General features: G+C 41.3%; 1 protein-coding gene and 1 non-coding gene across 3 annotated transcripts in view; one reads left to right on the top strand and one right to left on the bottom strand.

The window, feature by feature from the left end:
• Positions 1 to 22,242, top strand: part of FAR1 (fatty acyl-CoA reductase 1) — an 83,266-nt gene that overhangs the window by 22,002 nt on the left and 39,022 nt on the right. The gene's annotated exons all lie outside the window — the stretch shown is intronic.
• LOC142447604 (small nucleolar RNA SNORA57) lies at positions 13,318 to 13,466 on the bottom strand. Its single transcript, XR_012784275.1, has one exon. It is a non-coding gene; the product is annotated as a small nucleolar RNA SNORA57 (small nucleolar RNA).

Raw genomic sequence — 22,242 nt, 5'->3', positions numbered from 1 at the left:
AAGAAGGTAATGTGACAGAAGTGGAGACCATGGGCATTTGGGCCACTTCTTCATGCAGCTTACTTGTCCCTTCAGGTCCTGCTTTGGCCCGATCTCATATATACCACTTCCATTTAACAGTGGAGTGTTGCTGCGCATGTCCAACTTTATGATTCCGTGGGTCAGACAATACCCACTTCACAATAGGTAGTTCAGGCCTCATGGTGACTTGGTGGCCCATGGTGAGGCGTTCAGTCTCCACCAAGGCCCAGTAACAGGCCAACAGCTGTTTTACAAAGGGGGAGTAGTTGTCTGCAGAGGATGACAGGACTTTACTCCAAAATCCCAACGGTCTATGCTGTGATCCACCAATAGGCGTCTGCCAAAGACTCCACACTGCATCTTTATCTACAACTGACACCTCTAGCACCATTGGGTCAGCTGGATCATATGGTCCCAGTGGCAAAGCAGCTTGCACGGCAGCCTGAACCTGTTGAAGAGCCTTTTCTTGTTCTGGGCCCCACTCAAAATTGTAGACTTTTCGTGTCACTTGATAAATAGGTCAAAGTATAACACCCAAGTGAAGGATATGTTGCCTCCAAAATCCGAAGAGGCCCACTAGCCGTTGTGCCTCTTTTTCAGTCATTGGGGGTGCCAAATACAATAGCTTATCCTTCACTTGAGTAGGAATATCTTGACATGCCCCACACCACTGGACCCCTAGAAATTTTACTGATGTGGAAGGTCCCTGAATCTTTGCTGGGTTAGTTTCCCAACTGCTTGTACCCAGATATTTTACCAATGAATCTAGTCTTTGGTACATCCTCCTTAGTGGGTCCAATCAGCATAATGTCATCAATATAATGGACCAGTGTGACATTTTGTGGAATAGACAGGTGATCAAGGTCCCATCAGACTAAATTATGGCATAGGACAGAAGAGTTGATGTACCCCTGGGGGAAAGTTGTGAAAGTATATTGTTGCCCCTGCCAGGTGAAAGCAAACTTCTTCTGGTGGTCCTTTGAGACTGGTATTGAGAAGAAGGCATTAGCCAGATCAATAGCTGCATACCAAGTACCAGGAGAAGTGTTAATTTGCTCAAGAAATGAAATCACATCTGGAATGGCAGCTACAATTGGAGTCACCATCTGGTTAAGTTTACGATAATCCATTGTCATTCTCCAGGATCCATTTGTCTTCTTTACAGGCCAAATAGGTGAGTTAAATAGGGATGTAGTAGGAATCAGCACCCCTGCATCTTTCAAGTCTTTGATGGTGCCATTGATCTCTGCAATCCCTCCAGGAATGTGGTAGTGTTTTTGGTTTACTATTTTCCACTTGACCTTTCCTACCATGATAACCCTTATTCCACATTTCAGCGATTCAATATGGGGGTTCTGCCAGTTACTAAGTATGTCTATTCCAATGATGTATTCTGGAACTGGGGAAATAACCACAGCAACTTAAAATATTAAAAAATTAAGTCTTAGGCACATTTTGGAAGCAAATGTACAACTTCATGAATTTTGAAACAAAAGAATTTTACATTTTCCTGCTGGGTAGGAAGAAATTGAGACTCCTATTGTTGGTCAAACCCCAAAACCCATTGAATGACAAGTTGGTTATGGTTCCTAGCAGCCCAATGAAACAGAATAGGACAAATATCCTTAACTGCACAGTTTTTTATACCATGTTATTTGAGGCGCATACAACTCTTATTACAATCCATACATCCATCCATTGTGTCAAACACATTTATACATTTGGTGCCATCATCATTTTCAAGCCATTTGCTTTCTACTTGAGCCCTTTGTATCTGCTCATTTCCCCTTCCCTCTCCCTTCTTGCTTTCCCCCCCCCCTCCTTCACAAACCCTTGATAATTTATAAATTAATATTATTTTTTCTTGTCTTGCACTGACCGATGTCTCCCTTCATCCACTTTTTGTTGTCTGTTCCCCTGGGAGGGGGTAATATATAGAGCCTGTGATCAGTTCCCCCTTCCCTCCGACCTTCTCTTTACTCTCCTGGTATCGCTACTCTCAGTATTGGTCCCAAGAGGTTTACCTGTCCTGGATTCCTTGTGTTTCCAGCTCTTATCTGTACCCATGTACATGCTCTGGTCTAGCTGGATTTGTAAGGTAGAATTGGGGTCATGATAGTGGGGAGGAGAAAGCATTAAAGAACTAGAAGAAAGTTGTATGTTTCATCAGTGCTGTACTGTACCCCGACTGGCTCATCTCTACCTTGTGACCCTTCTGTAAAGGAATGTCCAGTTGTTTATAGATGGGCTTTGTGTCTCCACTCTGTACTTCCCCTCATACACATTGATAGGATTTTTTGTTCTGGGTCTTTGATGCCTGATACCTGATCCCATCGACACCTCATGATCACACAGGCTGGTGTGCTTCTTCCATGTGGACTTTGTTGCTTCTGAGCTAGATGGCTGCTTGTTTATCTTCGAGCCTTTAAGACCTCAGATGCGTTATCTTCTGATAGCTAGGAACCACCAGCTTTCTTCACCACATTTGCTATGCACCCATTTTGTCTTCAGTGACCATGTCGGGAAGGTGAGCATCACAGAATGCCAGGTTATTAGAACAAAGTGTTCTTGCATTGAGGGAGTACTTGAGTAGAGGCCCAATGTCCATCTGCTTGATACTTGACATATAAATATATGTACATAGATCTATTTCCCTATCATTCTATATAAATATGTTTAAACATGTACATGCCTGTATTTAAACCTCTATAAATGCATGGCTCCACATTTTATGGGTGCAGACTGCCATGTCTTCCTCCAGAGGAGCTACGGGGTGGATGTGAGTTGCTGACCTGGGTTAGTAGCCCAGTGCTTAACCATGGTGCCACCTGGGTGCTTCATTGTTGGCAGTGCCCTCAAAAAGATCAGGGTGTGTTTAAACAGTACAAGGCTGTGTTTCCCTGTGCTGAGGCTGAAAGTGTTTCCGTTTCATCTCTTAAGATGATAACATTTTAAAATGTTTTATTAAGAAAAGACTACGTACAGCACATTGTCTGTTTTAAAAACTCATAGGTGACTTAGGAAATTAATTTTTCATATTATTTTCCTCATGAATGGAATAGAATACAAGCTTTTTCAAGCATTCAAACTGATGGTTTTTGTTAGTTAATTAATTGCTAAATATGTTTGAATTTTGTTACTTGGGATGTCTCCTCCTGTTTTGCTTATTTTTCATTATTACTAAACTATGTGTTAAGAAGAATAAAGGCTGATAAACAGTGTTTCTACCATAGCCTTAATACAGACAAGTGACCCTGCTGATACAGTCTGTGAGGTCAGAGAAAGAAAAATAAGAAACTCAGTATTACTGAAGGAAAAAAGATTTCTTGCAGGAGATAATTTTAATGCTGTAGAATTACATTTTCTTTTTATTGGTGAAGTAGAATTAAACTTTTTAAGTAACACATCTTTGTATTCGACTCTTGCATCATGCAAGGGAATTCTGTATCTGATTTTCCCCATTGTCCAACATTTTCCAAGACTAAGAAAGATCTTAGAGGCATTTTAACTCTTGCCAAATAAACACCATGCACAGGGCAACAGCACTGTACAAATTAGTTGTGTAGCAGCATAAGAGCTAATGAACCTATGTTGATGTCTTAGCAATGAGAAGTACCGTAGAAAGTAGGACACAGAGAGTTAAATATTGGTATATCCGTGCCTGTGCAGCCAGAGTGGCCATTAGATCTCTTTCAGGGGGTACTTACAACAGACTGGACGCTAGCATATTTTATAGAAAATGTTACTCAAGATGCTTGAGTTGGTCTGTTGTTTGTGGGGGGAAATGTCTGATGAGCCTTAATTTTTTAAAAAACAAAACAAAAAGAGGTACCTTACTATTGTGTTCTCTTTTTTTGGTGTGGGGGAGGCAAAATAACTCACTGGGAGGCTGGCGGCTCAGAACTTCTGAAACTGCTTCTTGGTGCCCATAGCCTCTTGCACAGGGGCTGGCACTTGCCCACAGTTATGATGTCACCGATCTGGTTGTCCCTGAAGCAGGGGAACAGGTGCACAGACATGTGCTTGTGGCGCTTCTCCAAGCGGTTGTACTTGCGGATGTAGTGCAGGTAGCCTCGTCGGATGACAGTGGTCCTCTGCATCTTCATCTTGGTCACCACGCCGACAGAATCCACCCTCAGATAGAGACGTTGCTGGTGAAGGGACATTTCTTGTCAATGTAGGTACCCTCAATAGCCTCCTTAGGCTTCTTGAAGCCCAGGACAATGTTCCTGTGATCACGGGGGAGCTTCTCCAACCCAGTTTCCCCCAACAGGACCCTCTTGTTTTGGAAGATGGTAGGCTGCTTTTGGTAGGCACGCCCAGTCTTAATGTCCGCCATCTTCCTGGCTGCCTGGAAAAAAGAGGGGTGTGGAGGTGTCCAGGTTTCCATATCACCATACTATTCTTATCAACTAACCTATAATTAATAGTTTGTGCACATCGAATTTGCATTTTGGTTCTTTATTTTTTATTTAGTTTAGAGTTTTCAGAGATGGTTTTAAAAAAATTTTTTATGTCGACTCTTAAAATGTAACAAATTAAATTTCTGAAATTACGGTATACAGTAGAAAAAACACTTGACGTGTGATTTCCAGACGGGAGGCTGCCTGCAAATTTAAAAGAAAGTTGTGGTACTGTGGCTTTATAATATGCCCTTTTTAGCCATATTATTCCCACCTACTGATTGGGTAGAGCTATGTAGATAAGGTGCTCACCAAAGGGATTGGACAGGTTGCTAACAATGGTGCATGGAACAAAGGTACATGGGATGCTTTTGGGGGTGGGTATATGGAATGCTAACAAAAGGATTTGTCACTTTTGCCATTCTGTTGTTGCATTATGCCCTCAAGCTGGTTCTGACCTACATATGCAACAGAATGAAACTGCCGAAGTTTGAGCCAGGCTTACAGTTGTGCCCATGTTTAAGCCCATTGTTGCAGCCATTTAAATCCATCTTGCTAAGAGTCTTCTTTTTTCCTCTCTACTAAGTATTATGTCCTTCTCCAGGGACTAAGTACCTCAGATGAAGTCTTGCTATTCTCTCTTCTAAGGAAAATTCGACTGTATTACTTCCAAGACAAATTTGTTCTTTCTTCCGGCAGCCCCAGGAATATTTAACATTCTTCACTAATATATAATTCAAAGTCATCAGTTCTTCAGTCTTCCTTATTCATTGTCCAATTCTAGCATTCATATAAGGCCATTGGTAATACTGTGGCTTGGTCAGGCATACCTTAGTCTTCAAAGTGGTGTACTTTTGCTTTTTTTGCCCAATGACGGGTCATTTAATTTCTGCATTATTTCTTTCTGGGTGTTGATTGTAGATCCAAGTAAAATTAAATCCTCAACAACTTCAATGTTCTTTCTGTTTAGCACAATGATGTTTATATAAGTTCAGATGAGAGGATTTAAATTTTCTTTATGAATGTAGTCTTTGATCTTTTTCAGTAAGTGCTTCAAGCCCTTTTCCCTTTCAACAAGCAAGGTGTGTCATCTGCCTATTTCCATATTTGGCATCTAGCTGGTCTTAAAATAAGTCATCAGAAAGACTGGAAGAGGAACCTTACTACCATTAAGAAAGAAGATCCAAGTTTTGAGATGTCCTTTGGACCTAGGGTACCTGCATGGAGATCACCTAGACCCAGGAGGCAAAGAGGATTCCGTAACACTGAGGATTCTGTGAGACAGTGAGAGGCAGTGCAAAGAAATAGTAAGCAGAACTAGGAGATTAACATTGGGTGGCACAGTGAATTTTGCTTGGTCTGTCAAGTGAGGAGGCTACAATGGATGTGCTAACTCAAGGGGCAAGAGAACTGAGTGTCTTTGAGCTGGAGGCTTGCCGATTGAATAGAGTGCCTTGGGGCACCTATTAACTAAACTAATAAACTTTGTGAAACTTACCTGAGCAAAGTCTGGCCTGGGGGCTGAAAGAGAAAGAGACAGTGAAAAACCATTTTGAGTCATTCCTGATCTTAAATTTGTGACTTTGTACTTCATCAGAAAGCCCGTGATTATGAGTACTATTGAGAGTTCTGTGTGGGTGTTGCATGAATTCTTGGACCTAGTAGAGGAGGAAATGGTGCCATGGGAGCAATGACTGGTTTCAGAATTAAGAAGTTGGAGAGTAGAGGTATGCTGCCATTTCATAGTTTGGGCTGATGTTGATGGGATTCTCTCCCCACTCAAGAAGTTGAGAGGCCCTTTGAAGCCATTGACCTTTTTATAAAACTTTCTCAATAGCAATGGGTTTTGGGTTTTTTTTTTTTACCATATCCACAAAAGTGATATGCCTTCATAGTCTGAACTAAAAATGAATTGGTTTGCTTTGGGTTAGAATTAGGTCACCTTCAAGTGGTAACCTATTGCTTAGAAGTTCACAGGTAATAGAACATGGGAAAATGAAATTGTTATTTAGTAAATCATGATGATGGGTAAACAAAGTATTTCAAAGTACGAGGGGGTTCCCCCCAAAACCCGGATTTTTCCCCAAAGTTATGTAGTTACTTTTTTATTTTTTTACAAAACCACCCTATCACCTTCAAAGTACTCTTTATTACACTTACTACATTTGTCAAATCTGTGATTCCATTCTTGGAAGCCTTTTTCAAACTCACCTGTTTTGATGGCTGACAAGCACCTCCCTCGTCTTTTGCTCCATCTCTTCTACGTCATCAAATTCCTGTTTTTTCATGCCCCTCTGCATTCGAGGAAACAAAAAGAAGTCTCATGGAGCGAGGTCAGGTGTGTCAGTTGCATGGGGCAAGAGAAGCATGCTGTATTTTGCCACAACCTCGTGCAGTGAGATGGCTCTGGGAGCAGGTGCATTGTTGTGGTGGCAAAACCAGTCCCCCTTCTGCCACAAATCAGGCTTTTTTTGTCGCACGCTGTTAAACAATCTTTTCAGAACCTCTAAACAGAAAGCTTGATTGACAGTCTGACCTGGTGGAACGAACTCCAAATCTACTAGGAGTCGACATTTTTATCCATTCGGGAAGTTGATGGACATCCAGAATCAGATTTGTCATCAGTTGACATTTCACTTCTTTTGAAAGAGAAAACCACTCCTACACTAAAGTCTTTCCTTGTAAGTTGTGCTCAGCATCACAACAGTTTCTGCAGCTTTTATCTCCTGAGCAGGAGACAAAATTCCACAGCAGCATACTGTTCTCTTAAATCAGCCATCACAAAAATATGATGTTTGAGCAAAATTATATGAAAAAAATTCACTGTGATCCGAAAGAACCTTCCCAGGCGATGTCACTGGATGCACTAACTCAGAGACAGTTGTTGGGTGCTCCCTAGAGAGTAAAATGCGTACTAGGAAAACTCCACTCCTCCCAGTGCAATTCTGGTTTTTGGGGGGTGGGGTGGGATGGGGGGAGTACTCCCTCGTATGTCTGTAGGAACTTTCTGAAAAATATCATTTTATTGGGGGCTCCTATAACTCTTGTTACAAACCATACATCAATTGTATCTGACATATGCGTACATATATTCCATCATTCTTTTCTAGACATTTACTTTCCATTGAGCACTTGGGATCAGCTCTTTTTTCCCTTTCTCCTGCTCCCCCCCCAGCCCTCGTGGCCCCTTGATAAGGTTATAGATTGTTAATTATTTTCAAATCTCACACTGACCGCTGTCTCCCTTCCCCTCTGGTTTCTGTTGTTCTTCCCCCGGATGGGGGTGTGTGTGGTTATGGGCCATTTACTGCAATTGGTGCTCCCCTCCCTACCCCCTACCCTTTTGGTATCTCTATTCCCATTCCTGTTCCTGGGTTCCATGTGTTGTGAGTTTTATCTCTTGCCTATCCCTATGTACATGTTCTTGTCGTCTAGGTTGGGAAGCGGCACTGGGGTCTGTAGGGAGATTTTAGAAGGAGCTGTGAGTGGTTAAAAATATGTAATAAGGAACAATTCATTACTTGCTCTTTAGTAGGAGCTCTGGTGACTTAATGGGATATGTATTTGGCATAACTGCAAGGTCAGCAGTTCAGACCCACCAGCACTCCACAGGAGAAAGATCAGACTTTCTGCTCTCATAAAGATTTATAGCCTCAGAAACCCACAGGGGCAGTTCTACTTTGTCCTATAGGGTCACTGTGAGTCAAGGTTGATTTGGTGGCAGTTAGTGAGTCACATGAAATATGTCTTTTCTTAGACTATTGTTTGATAATCTCAAGTGTATTGAACATTTACTTCACTTGCTGCTGTAGTCCCTTGGTGTACAAATGGTTCACTCACTCGTCTGCTGCTAATAAGGCAAGTCCACTCAGAGGTACCTTCGAAGAAAGGCCTGGTGATGTACTTCCTAAAACCCCCAGCATTGAAACCGCTATGTAGCACAATTGTACTCTCACACATATGGGCCACTATGGGTTGGAATCAAGTTGATAATAACTGGGTCACTGGTACTACTACTGGTGGTACACTGTGTTTTTAAAGGTAGCTCCAACAATATCTCCCATCCCACTTCTCTCACTGTGACCTTGATACTTCTCCCAACTTGCCATTGACTAGTTGCTGATGACTCCGTTGTGTCTCCTGACAACCCTATATGCTCCATTGGTTTTCAAGGCTGTGCCTGGAAGCAGATGACCAGGACTGCCTTCTAAAGTGCCTCTGGGTAGACTTCAGCTATCAGTGTTTTGACTGGTAGTTGTTTGCTTACCAATCTGTGCTATTCATGGACTCCCGTGCAATCAGAGGCTGTAGATTTTTAGACGTAACTGGTTCCATTGACACATGCCTTTCATATATATATATATATATATATATGTGTGTGTGTGTGTGTATATATTTATTATTTTTTCATAATATTTGTAGAATATTTGAAATTATTATTTAGACTAGGGATCAGCAAACTGGCCTGCTAGTTGTTTTTTTAAAGAACCTAAAAAATTCTTTTCTTAATTACTCAGTCGCATGGATACCAGGAGAACTTAACACAACAAACACATAGCTTAAGTTTTTGTTTGCTGTTTGAATGTCTTTCTGCCAAGAGATCATCCTGGTGAGACTTTTGGTTGTGCAGAAGAATGAGATAAGAATTGGAAAATTAATAACAAAAGTTTTGACTGTGGCTATGTTAAACACAGGAATTGTACCAAATTAGGAATGAAGTTGCTCTTCCACTGTTTCCAACGTTAATAGATTTTGACTTTGAGCTTATTTGCTAAACCGGAAGTTTATCAGGTATTTAATAGAAAGGGAATTAAGTAAACTCTTCTTTCAGGTGTATCTGTAGATGTAAAAATTTATTATTAGTTGTATTTAATTCAAATGAGCCTTTGATATTGGGTGCTTAGTTTCCCTAAATCTGATTGTAGGAATTGAAACATGGAGCCTTCGTCAGTTACTGGATCAGGTCAGTAAATATTGGTGTAGACAGGTATATACAGGTAGAGCTAGTTTACCATCCTTACTTGGCAGTCATGTGCATTTCACTGCTGTTGACTGTGTTTTGTGACATGGTGGATCTCAAACGATAGAAGAGTAGGGCAATCTGTGTTAGTCTGGGTAGACTAGAGAAACAAAGCCATGGACACACATATGTATAAGAAATTTGTATACAAGAGCAATTGAACACTGAGAAAACATCCCAGCTGAGTCCAGATCAAGTCTATAAGTCCGATATTAGCCCATTTTTCAGATATCAATCTATAAAGTCCTCTTCAGACTCATGAAACACATGCAATGAAGCCAAATGCAGGATGATCACAAGCCAATGGGTAGAAAGTCTTTGGGTCCAGTGGTGGTGCGTGGCTTTTCCGGTTTCCAAGGTCTGGTTGAGTCCATGTGGCTGTCTTCTGCAATGTCTCCCAGAAAGTGGCAGAGAGAGCGAGGTATCTTCCACCTCCAAGAAGGAAGTACCAGATTTCCCAGAATTCTCAGGCGAAGGCCATGCCCACAGAGGTCTCATTGGCTATCTCCAGATTGACAGCCTAGACTCCACCCCTACACTCTTAATCCTTAAATTGACACCAGATTAGGTGACTACCACAGGTAACCATACTCAAGATCAGCCTTTTCCTAAAGAAGTACAAGATTTTTCACATTCTTTCAGGAAATAATAGCCCGCTAGATTCCTTTTCACTAATAATCTTAAAGCTACGTAGTCATCTACTTTACTCTATAGGTTTTCCATCTAGTAAAGAAATAACATGAAAATTTAAGTAATCAAGATTTAATAGAAGACAGTTAATGTTCTTCTCAACACAATGCTTGTCTTTTATTTTCACTTAAAATTTTTGCCATACTTTTTTTCTGGAGACACATGAAAATGTGTGTGTAATGGTTAGAAGACAAAGAATAGTGGTAGCAGACTGAGGGGAAGGGTGCATTTTAGAGGCTTCTGATTTTTCTATTTAAAAAGCATTCTATTTTATTTAAAGTAGATAATGCATGCACCTAGTGCGTAATTCAAAAAGGCGTATAAAGAAAGAGATCCCATGAAAAGCAATTGTCCTTTACTTCTGTTTCCCAGCTGTTGAGTTATCCTCCTTCCTAGAGGTAGCCATTGTTACCAATTTCTTGATTATTTGGCCAGTAATGATCTATGTATGTATACGCATATATGTGGATTCCCCCCCCCTTGCATTTTTCACTTCTGTCCTCAAACCCATTGTCATTGAGTAGATCCCACTCGTAGGGTGTCGAGGCTGTCATCTTTAGGGAAGTAGCCTCATCTGCCTGCTGAGCTGCTAGTGTCCTCACAGCTCTGACACTGGCTGACTGCCTTGCGCTTCCAGCTAGTGTGCCGCCAGGGCTTCTCAGAAGAAGCAAACTTTACCATCTCATATGCCCTTTCATTTGTCCAATCCCCTATTGGTAGATGTTTTACATCTTTGGGTATCAATGCTACAATTCATAAATCGTTTCATACATTCAAAATGCTAGCAACAGAAAACAATTTTAGAAATAGAATGACAGGATCAAAGGTAACGACATTTTAAATGTTGTTAAATTTGTCAGTTATTTTACTTATTTGTTTGTTAGTTGCCATCCAGCCAGTTCCCACTGTCCGCAATCTTCTTTACAACAGAGTGAAATACTGCCGAGTCCTGTGCCAGCTTCGCCATTGTCATACGTGAACCCATTTTTGTAGCATTGTGTCAGTCCATCTTGTTGCAGGCCTTCCTCTTTTCTGCTGCCCCTCTACTTTACCAAGCATGGCAGGTTGTACTAATTTACGGCACAGTGAGCAATATACGAGTTCCTGTTCTACAGATGGAAGAGTCCTGGTGTGGGTTACAAGTTGGGTTGTGAATAAATGTCACGGAGGGAGCCATATCTGACCTCCTCTGGCTTCCTTATTGCCATGAGTAAGGGTCAGACATGGCTCCACCTTTCAGCCTTCTTAACCTGTTCTGACACCAACCGTTCCAATGGCACTCTACTTCTCTGTTGGGCTCAGTAACTCATTTCATTGCTCACACAGAACTCACATTAAGGGTGGTTTATTAGGGAAGTTAAACAACCCCACAGCTATCAAGTCCATTCTGCCTCATTGTGACCCTGTAGAACAGGATAGACTGCCCTGTGGTTTCCCAGACCGTAACCTTGTACTGGATTAGAAAACCTTGTCTTTTCCCCAGGTTTAGAACTTTCGTGGTTAGCAGCCCAAGAGTAACCACTACACCACCACTTGTAATTCAGGTTCAGAAAAGGCGTTGGAATAAAGGATATCATTGCTGATGTGAGATGGATCTTGGCCTAGAGCAGAGAATACCAGAAAGGTGTTTACCTGTGTTTTATTGACTATACAAAGGCATTTCAACTGTGGATCATAACAAACCATGGATAGCCTTGAGAAGAATGGGAATTCCGAACACTTATTTGTGCTCATGTAGAACCTGTACATGATCAAGAGGCAGTTGTGGGTATTGATCAAGGGCATACTGCATGGCTTAAAATTAGGAAAGATGTGTGTCAGGTTTGTATCCTCTCGCCGTACTTAGTGTATATGCCGAGCAAATAATTTGAGAAGCTGGATTATTTGAAGAAGAATGTTGTATCTATATTAGAAGAAGGTTTCTTTTTTTAAACAACCTGCAAGATGCAGATGATTTAGCCTTGCTTGCTGAAAGCAAAGAGGACTTGAAGATCCAGGATTGCAGGCTTTAGTGTAGATTACAACTCATTGTAAAGAAGGCCCAAATCCTCCTCTATTGGACCAATAAATGGAGATATATTGGTAAATGGAGATAAATGGAGAAATGAAGTTGTCAAGGATTTCTTTTTGCTGGGATCCACATGTCAGTGCTCGTGGAAACAAGGCAAGAGATCAAATGACACCCTGCATTTGGTCAATCTACTGCACAGAACTTCACTAAAATGTTGTAAAGCAAGTATGTTACTTTGATGACTAAGGTGTCTTTGACCCAAACCTTGGTATTTTTAATGGCCTCATATGCATATGTTATTGGGCATTGAATAAGGAAGACTGAAGAAGAATCAATGTGTTTGAATTATGGTGTTGTCAAAGAATCTTGAAAGTACCATCAACTTTCCAAAGAACAAACAAATCTTTCTTGGAAGTAATACAGCCAGAATGCTCTTTAGACACAAAGGATGTGAGACTTTGTCTTACATACTTTGGATATGTCAGGAGAGACCAGTCCCTAAAGAAGGACATCATGTTCAGTACAGTAGAGGGGCAGTGAAAAAGAGGAAGGCCTTTGATAAGATGGATCGACAGTGACTTCAACAAGGGACTCAAACAAAAGAATAATTGTGAGGATGCTTCAGGACCAGCAGTGTTTTTGTGTGTTTTTTTTTTCTGTTGGGCATAGGGTCATTATGAGTCAGAACTGACTCAGTGGCACCTAACAACAACAATAGTAATTAGGGAAGCTACCATGCCCTCACAAATCAGAATCAGTAAACAGTAAGGATACAGTCATTGGTGGTCCTCAGCTTCTCAGCCACCATTGGCTTCTGCTTTTTGGGCCCAGAAACCTTCCTGTTCCTTGGCCTCACAGCTCCATGGTCTCAGTGCTACTACTCTTCTGTCTCATGGTTTCCTAGGGTGACCTTTGGTCTTGGCCTGGCTCCTTTGCTCTATCCCATGGTCCCTGTGCCATAGCCCCCGGTACCCTGGGAGCAGTTTCAGCCTATCCTATAGGCTTGCTATGAGGTGGAATCTGATCCCTTGCAGTTGGATTTTTGGATTGGTTCCATATATACTCACTGAGTATCAATTTTGTTTCTTAAAATCTAAGTGAAAAATAGATCTTAGAACTCCAATTAGCATTTTCCTGAATAAAGTTGAACAGTTTTGCAGATGATTTTTTTTCTTTGTCCCGACGTTTGAGGATACATCCAGCGGACGGGTAACCACTGGCACCAAATACATGACGCCGAGGGGACTGGAGCCTGCTCCCTCTGCCTCTGTACTTAACGGGGACTGAGACTCCATGCCTGGCCCCCGCCAAGAAAAGGAGGGTTCACATGATTTCTTAAGAACCATTTGCATTTTGTATTTACTTATACTTCCTTTTCTTACTGGGAGAGAATTCCAATTGTAGCATTTTATATCAGAAACTACAATGTGTATGTAGCAGTATGTGTGTGTGTGTGTGTGTATGAGGAAATACTCTTTACGTTGTCTTTGTTTCTTTTTATTTGCCTCAAGTAAACTGATTTTTACAGATTATTATATAGTTTTGAGATGCTGGAAAATTGGCTCTTAGTGGTGAGCTAGCAGAGGGCATAATAGAGCTTTACTATTCAAGATTGTGGTTTCTAGCATCACTAGGGAGCTTTTAGAAATGAAGACGTTTAGGCCAATCTCAGAACCTTGAGTCAGATTTAATTAATTGGATTTTAATCATATCTCCAGGTCATTTGGAGATTAAATTAAATTACATATTGAAGTTTGGAAAGTACCAGTAGAGAGACTCTTTTTGTCTCAGTGGCTGTAGTCTCCCAAGGAGGATATACAAATTAACTTCTATGGATTTGTTGAGGGTGGGGTGTTTATCATGAACCTGGGTTCTAAATTGGACTGGTAAGAAGATCTGAGGTGTAGACTTCATTCATGGAGAAATCGGAGCCAAGGGTCTTCTGATAGAACTTTATTTATCACTTTTAGAGGGGGCTTTATGCATTGAAATAGAATTTCTATTTAGAAGCTGTAGAGTTTAGGGACATATTCTGCTGCAAGAACTAGTGACATCTTGGCAGATTCTGAAGAATTAAGCCAGGTGGAATAGAATTTGAATCAGTGTTTAGGACCCCAGTAGAGTATCAAGAGTACAATCTAGGTACTAGGACAGAAACTCAGGATCCTGAGTTGGTCAAGTGTTTGTACACCTTTTCTGTAAAGGATTAGGTCAGATAATACACATTGTACACCATCAATTGGACCTTACAGTTTCTATCATGACCACTCAGTTGTGCTGTTGCACAAATGCAGGTTTAGGCAGTTTATGAGGTTCTATCCCAATAAAAATTTCACAAAAAAAACCCCCAGATATGTGGAATTTGGCTCCCAAGTTTTTTTAATTTCCTATACTGTGAACATAAGTGTCAAATACTGCTAGTAGGGTTCTGGTTCCTATATGTAGAAGTTTATTCCAAACAACATGTGCTTACGCATGCCTCTGCACTCCGGAGGGCTACAGACAAGTTCGCTCAATAATGCACCTGTGTTAGTCTTGTTAGAGTACCTTTAAAAAATGGATACTCTTTGTGCCATGGGAAAAAACTATTTCGAAGTCAGGACTAATACAAAGTTTTAACAAAATTCAAATGGATATTTTCTGAAATCATTGACACTCCTAAAATTTTTTTAGGAATACTGCCTCCCACAAAACAACAGTTTTAGAAGGTTTATAAGGGTTGGGAAAACCTTGAAGATGAACCAAGTGCAGGAAGGCTATTAACCTCGACAAATGAAGAACTTGTGGCTGAAGTCCTGACATTAGTGGAAGACAACCATTGAGGATCACTGATGCAATAGTGCCTGGAATTGGGATCTCAAATGGTTCAGTATTTTCAATTTTAAGTGAACATCTTGATCTCAGCAAGCTCTGTGGCTGGCTTCATAGGTTAGGTAAAGATCAGCTAGCTTCTAGGGCTAATCTTTCTATCAGTCTTTTTTAAAGCAAGATTGAAGTGGAGATAAGGTAGTTTTATGGAATGAAAGAAAGATGGGAAGGGCTCTTGGATTTACCAAAATAATTCAAAGAGCTCGGGCTTCCACAGGGGATCTAGGTGGGCTAGTTAAATTCAGGCAGAAAGATCATCTCCAAAGGTGACAGTGACCTTTAAAAATTTTCTTTCTTTTTAATGGTGGGGGTGGGATTTGATAGGGATAACCAGGATAGAGTTTCTCAAAGGGTACAGGATGGTGTCAGAAGAGAGGCTTACGATCTAGTGTCAGACTTAGGGACTTGAGTTGGACCGGGCTGGGATGTTCTCTTGCTGTACAGTTGCTTCTTGATATGAAGCTCTTTGTTACACATACATGAGTGTCACTGGATTTGTTTCTCTAGTCAGCCCGGCCTACCACACTGTGAGACAGAGGCGAGGGGACTTATTATCTGTATTTTAAAGATGGGGAAACTTCAGAACGAAATGAATTAAGTTCATACAAGTTAATTAGGTAAGCTTGTATTCCATCCAACTCTGGCCTGCTAGACTTAGAGCCTAAGTGTTTGTGGCTGCATCATAGCATTGGGTTACAGGAGACCCTTGCTTTCGCAAAGGGGTCCACCATATTGAGCAGGTAGAACTTTATAGGGGAGCCTGAGTTCATGGAGTACTGAAAATAGGCTTCACTAGAAATTTAGCTTTCTAATAGCTCACTATGTTTTTCAAAGGTACTTCAGGCCAATTACTTTTCTCAGAGGTATTAAGTTCAATATGGTGTATCATATGGGCAGTATTCCTTCATCATGGCAATCATTAAATCCACCTGGATGGTTTTGTGAGTCAGGTTTTAAGTTTGACAGTAGGTCCCTTGTCTTTGTTCCTTTATTGGTGCCTGAGGAAATAGTCTACAGGACATTCCGGACAGATAGTATAGTCTAATTCATTGCTTTTGAGTTTTAACTGTCTCAACAAGTTAACAAATTTCTGTTTTCTATTGTTACTTTAGGAGCCATGGTGGCATATTGACTAGGAATTGAGCTATGATTCATAAAGTCAATATTTTAAAACTCCTAGCTGTATTTTGGCAGCAATATGGGCTTTCTACTCCCATAAGAGGTTATAGTCTCGGGAACGTAAAGGAGCAATTGTATCCTTCTCTTTAAGTCAAAATCGACTTCACGTTTGGTTTGGATTGCTGTTTTGGCTCCGCAACTTTCATTGTAAAATAACAGAGAATTTTAAGGATTTTTCCGTTAGAATTCACTGTATTTCGTAATTAACAATTTCTGTGAAGCAGATTTTTGCCCTTTTATGCAATTGTCAAAGCCAAAAAGACCTTTTGATAAATGCTGGGTTGTTTTTTTTTTTTCTATATGGAATCATTGCACTTTAGAACTGGAAAAGAGGACCTTTCTAATCATCTGCTGAAACCCCTGAACTTCTCTGAACTTCTCTTTAAGTGCTATGTACTTGTATCTGAGTTGATGGCCTTTACCACATTGATGACAAGTTGAAACATTTTGTGCCCTTTATAAATATGAAATTTAGTTGAGAATATTGGTTCAAACTTAGCACTCCCACATACTTGGTCTTAGTGACATTGAGCAGAAAAATTACTAAGGCAACTTTTGGGAAATTGCATCTGAAAGCATGAGAAATAATATTGGTTCTTGGCCCATGGAATTACCATTCATTCCTTTCTCCTCATTTCTTACTTCTCATATACAGTTCACATTTATTTTTATAATAAGCAAATGTCTGCAATAAGCTGCTTAAATTATTTTAAGTTTTAATTTTTTTCAGTTCTAATACAAAGTAACTCCTTTATCTGAAAACTACTTTATCTAAAAACTGTCCTTTTTAATGCTAGAATTTTGTGTCTTTCTAGTTATTGGAATCTCTCACTTGCATTGTCTACTTAAATAGATTTTTAGAAGTTGAAAAATGGAAAAGGTGGCTCTTGCCTGTAATCATTTATTTGAACTAAGTTTATAAAAGTTAATGAGTCACCTTACTAGCCGTACACTAGTGATATTGGTTCTCACTCATAACAGTCCTGTGTACAACAGAATGAAACACTGCCTTATCCTGTCATCTTTGAAATCTTTCCTGTACTTGAGCCTGTTATTGCAGCCAATGTGTTCATCCATCTGTCTAAGAATCTTCCATTTTCCAATGACCCTCTCCTTGACCACACATGATGATGTCTTTCGGCAGGGATTGAACCTTCCTGATAACATGTCCTGAGTACCTGAGGTGAAGACTTTGCTATCTTTGTTTCTAAGGAGCCTTCAGGCTGTTAATTCTTGCAGGATTTTTACACCTGTGCTTGGGCCTATTTCAAAGGAGTTTGACCCAGTAGAGTAGTTGATGCTGTACATCCACAAGGAAATGCTAGAAATTCAAGCTGAAATCAGAGTGGGATATGGAACTAGGGATACCATTCTTGGTAGCAAATGGTACTTGACTGTGAAACACACAGCTTTCCACTGGTTCTTTAATGATTCCTTCCCCCCCTCCCCCCCAATACCATGACCCTGATTCTACCGTACACATCTGGCTAGACCAGAGCCATGTACATGAGTACAGATAAGAGCGTCACACAAAGGGAATAAAGGACATGCCATGTACATGAGTACAGATAAGAGCTGAACACACAGGGAATAAAGGACAGATAAACTCCTCGGGACCAACATTGAGAGTAGCTATACCAGGAGGGTAAGGGGAAGGTGGGGGAAGAAAGGGAGAATGGATCACAATGACCTACCTATAACACCCTCCCAGGGGGATGGACAACAGACAAGGGGGTAAAGGGAAACATCGGACAGTGCAAGACATGAAAAAATAATATTAATTTATAAATTATCAAGGGTTTGTGAAGGAGGGTGGGAGGGAGAAAGGGAAGAAGGGAGAGGGAGGGGGGAAATAAGGAGCTGATACCAGGGCTTAAGTAGAAAGAAAATGCTTTGAAAACGATGATGGCTTACAAATGGGCTTTGGGTCTCCACTCCACACTCCCCCACTCATTCACTATGGTAAGGTTTTTGTTCTGATGATGCCTGATACCTGATCCCTTGACACCTTGTGATCACACAGGTTGGTGTGCTTTTTCCATGTGGGCTTTGTTGTTTCTGAGCTAGATGGCCACTTGTTTACCTTCAAGCCTTTAAGACCCCAGATGCTATATCTTTTGATAGCGGGTCACCATTAGCTTTCTTCACCACATTTGCTTATGCACCCATTTGTCTTCAACGGTTGTGTCGGGAAGGTGAGCATCATAGAATGCCAATTTAATAGAAGAAAGTATTATTACATTGAGGGAGTACTTGAGTGGAGGCCCATGTCCTTCTGCTACCTTAATTCGAACCCTATAAATATATGTTCATAGATCTATTTCCCGATCCTCATGTGTAAATATATTTGCATATGTACATGTCTTTATCTAGACCTCTATAAATGCCCTTGGCCTCCCAGGTATTTCCTTTGACTTCCCTCCTCTACCACTGTCATGCTCAGTCGCCACTAGGGTTTCAGCAATTCCTCTTTGTTACATTACCCTTGATCATGCCCAACCAGGCGTCCCACACCCTCCACCACTGATTTGGATCACTTGTTGTTCCCCTGTCCCTGCGTTTATTAACACCACTACCTTTCTCCCCACCTCCTCTCCCATGTCCCCACGGAACAATCAGTTCGTTGTTTTCTCCTCCAGTTGTTCATCCAGCCTACCTTATTTAGACCTGCGGAGATAACAACATGCACAAAAACAAAACAGAGCATAACCAAGCAACAATATACAACAAAACAACAACAAACCAATGACAAAAACAAAACACAACAAGAAAGAAAAACTTGTAGTTAGTTCAAGGATTGTTTGTTGGCTTTTAGGAGTGTTTTCCAGTCCAGTCTGTTGGGGCACCACGCTCTGACCCCAAAGTACACCTTTAGCATTCCCTGGGGACCTCGCTGCTCCATTCCCTTGCTATTCTGTTGCACTACCTTGGTGTGGGGGGATCCGATTGGGTACAATTCCCACATTGTGTCTCTGGTGTTGTCCCCTGTAGGGCTATGGGTCAGTGAGGGGCATCATGTCTCATAGTGGGGCCGGCCATGTAGTCCTCTCTATCGACTGACTGCTCTAATTGGGAAAATTGACCTCACGACCTGGTGGGCCATGATGTGCTCCACTCTCTCCTCCTCCGCTTTCATCTGCTCCCGTGTGCTCCAATCAGATATGTCCCTCTCCTAGAGCTGCAATTCAGTGCCGTCCTTTGAAATAAATTCTTCTGAGGGGAGGGGCAGGTGTCCACTTAGTAGTTGGTGTTGGGGCCGGCCCCCCAGACCTCTCCACTGGTTCCCTACTCCGTGCCGGCATGTTGCATTCACATCTTGGAGCACTGGGTTGAAGTCTGGTCCCTCTTTCCCTGTAGAGACACAAACAATACCCTCCCTTTGGGCGAGTTAGTGCCCTGTGACCCCCGCTACCCTTTTCTTTTTCATCATTATTTTTTTTTCCCTTTCTCCACCTCCTTTTTAGTTGTCTACAGGACATCCCCTTACAGAAGGGTCTTGGGGAGGAGACGAGACAGTCAGGGTGCGATGTAGCAACGATGAAAAATACAACTTTTCTCTAGTTCTTAAATGCTTCTTCCCACTCCCCCCTCCCCCCACTGTCATGATCCGAATCCTACCTTGCATGCCTGACTAGACTAGAGGATGTACACTGGTACAGATGGGAACTGGAAACACTGGGAATCCAGGGCGAATGGTCCCCTCAGGACCAGTGGTGTGAGTGGCGATCCTGGGAGAGCATAGGGAGGGTGGGTTGGAAAGGGGGAACCTTTTTCAAGGGTTTACATGTGACCGCCTCCCTGGGGAATATACAACAGAAAAGTGGGTGAAGGGAGACTTGGGACAGAGCAAGATATGACAAAATAATAATTTATAAATTATCAAGGGTTCATGAAGGAGAGGGAAGCTGTGAGGGAGGGGAAAAAGTGAGGACCTGATGCCAGGGGCTTGGGTGGAAAGCAAATAGTTTGAGAATGATGAGGGCAACGAATGTACAGATGTACTTTATGCAATTGATATATGTATGGATTGTGATAGGAGTTGTATGAGCCCCTAATAAAATGATTTTAAAAAAAAGAAAATGATGATGGTAACATATGTACAAATGTGCTTGAGGCAATAGATGTATGTATGGATTGTGATAAGAGTTGTATGAGCTCCCAATAAAATGATTTTTAAAAAATGGTACTTGGCTGAAAGCAGAGAGCACCAAAAACATGTTCATGTGTTTTTTGTTTGCTATAAAGGACATTTAATTATGTGTATCATAACAAACAATAGGTAATAATATAAGAAATGGTAGTTCCAGAAGACTCAATTATGCTCACGTGGCACTACACATAGACCAAGAAGCAGTTATTGAACAAAACCTAGAGAGTAAGTACTGCATTGTTTAAGGCAAGCAAAGGTAGATGTCAGGAGTTTCCCGCCACCATATTTACTCAACCTGTATGCTGAGCTCATCATCTGAGAAGCTAGAATATACGGGGGGATCATAAGCGTGGGTGGAAGGCTCAGTAACAATCTGCGATAAGCAGATGATAGAACCTTGCTTGCTGAAAGTGAAGAGGACTTGAAATACAACCTTCAGTATACCCACACATGTAAAGAAAATAGAAGTCCTCATTATGGACTCAGATTGGTTCTTTTGGACCAATAAATAGCATCATGACAAACAGAGAAAAGATTGTAGTTTTCATAGATTTCATTTTACTGGAGTTGACAATCAGTGCCTGTGGATTCAGGAAATCCACGACATACTGCAAAAGTCCTCTTGAAAATGTTAAACAAAGATGCCACTTGAAGACTAAGGTGTTCCTGATCCAAGCCAGGGGATTTTTAATCACCTCATGTGCACATAAAATTTGAGTAAGGAATGCATAATTCATATTGATGCATTTTAATTATGGTATTGGCAAAGAATATTAAATATACCAGGATTTGACAGAAGAATGAACACATTGGTTTTAGGCGTACATTCAGAATATATCTTAAAGGGGAAGATGGCATGTCAAATTAGGTAAACGTCATGCCTAGTAAAAAAGATGGTCATGGAAAAAGAAATTCTCAACGAGATGAATTGACAGTGGATACAACAATGGACTCAAACCTAACAAAGATTATGGGGATGGCATAGGACCAGGCAGTGCTTTGTTCTGTTGTACCAGGAGGTATTAGAAAGTTTGTGGGAAATTTGAGTTAAAAGATCATGGATTTTTTCCAAGGACTATTTGAAGCCCTTTTATGTGAATCCCTATGAGCTAGAATTGATTCCATAGCATCCACTGCTACTGCCCCACGTTTCGTAAGTATTGTACCAGTCTGTACTTCTTCCGGCAGTAAATAAGAATGCCAGTTGCTGTGTATCCTTACCAGTATTGTATATTGTTTGTTTGTTTATTTAAACCATTTTATTAGGGGCTCATACAACTCTTACCACAATCCATACATATATCAATTGTGTAAAGCACATTTGTACATTCGTTGCCCTCATCATTCTCAAAACTTTTGGTCTCCACTTAAGCCCCTGACATCAGGTCCTCATTTTTTCCCCTCCTTCACCACTCCCCTTCCCTCATGAACCCTTGATAATTTATAAATTATTATTTTGTCATATCTTGCCCTGTCCGACATCTCCCTTCACCCACTTTTCTACTGTATGTCCCCCAGGGAGAAGGTCACATGTAGAACCTTGTAATCGGTTCCCCATTTCCACCCCACCCTCCCTCTGCGCTCCCAGGATCGCCACTCACACCACTGGTCCTGAAGGGATCATCTGCCCTGGATTCCCTGCATTTCCAGTTCCTATCTGTACCAGTGTCCATCCTCTGGTCTAGCCAGACTTGCAAGGCAGAATTGGGATCATGATAGTGGTGGGCAGAGGAAGCATTTAAGAACTAGAGGAAAGTTGTGTTTTTCATTGTTGCTACATTCCACCCTACGCTGTCTGGCTCATCTCCTCTCCGAGACTCTTCTGCAAGGGGATCTCCAGTAGCCTACAAATGGGCTTTGGATCTCCACTCCGCACTCTCCCCCCTCATTCACTATAGTA

The sequence above is a fragment of the Tenrec ecaudatus genome, chromosome 4, assembly GCF_050624435.1.
Source record: "Tenrec ecaudatus isolate mTenEca1 chromosome 4, mTenEca1.hap1, whole genome shotgun sequence".
NCBI lineage: Eukaryota > Metazoa > Chordata > Mammalia > Afrosoricida > Tenrecidae > Tenrec > Tenrec ecaudatus.
This window is presented reverse-complemented; position numbering and strand designations above follow the sequence as displayed.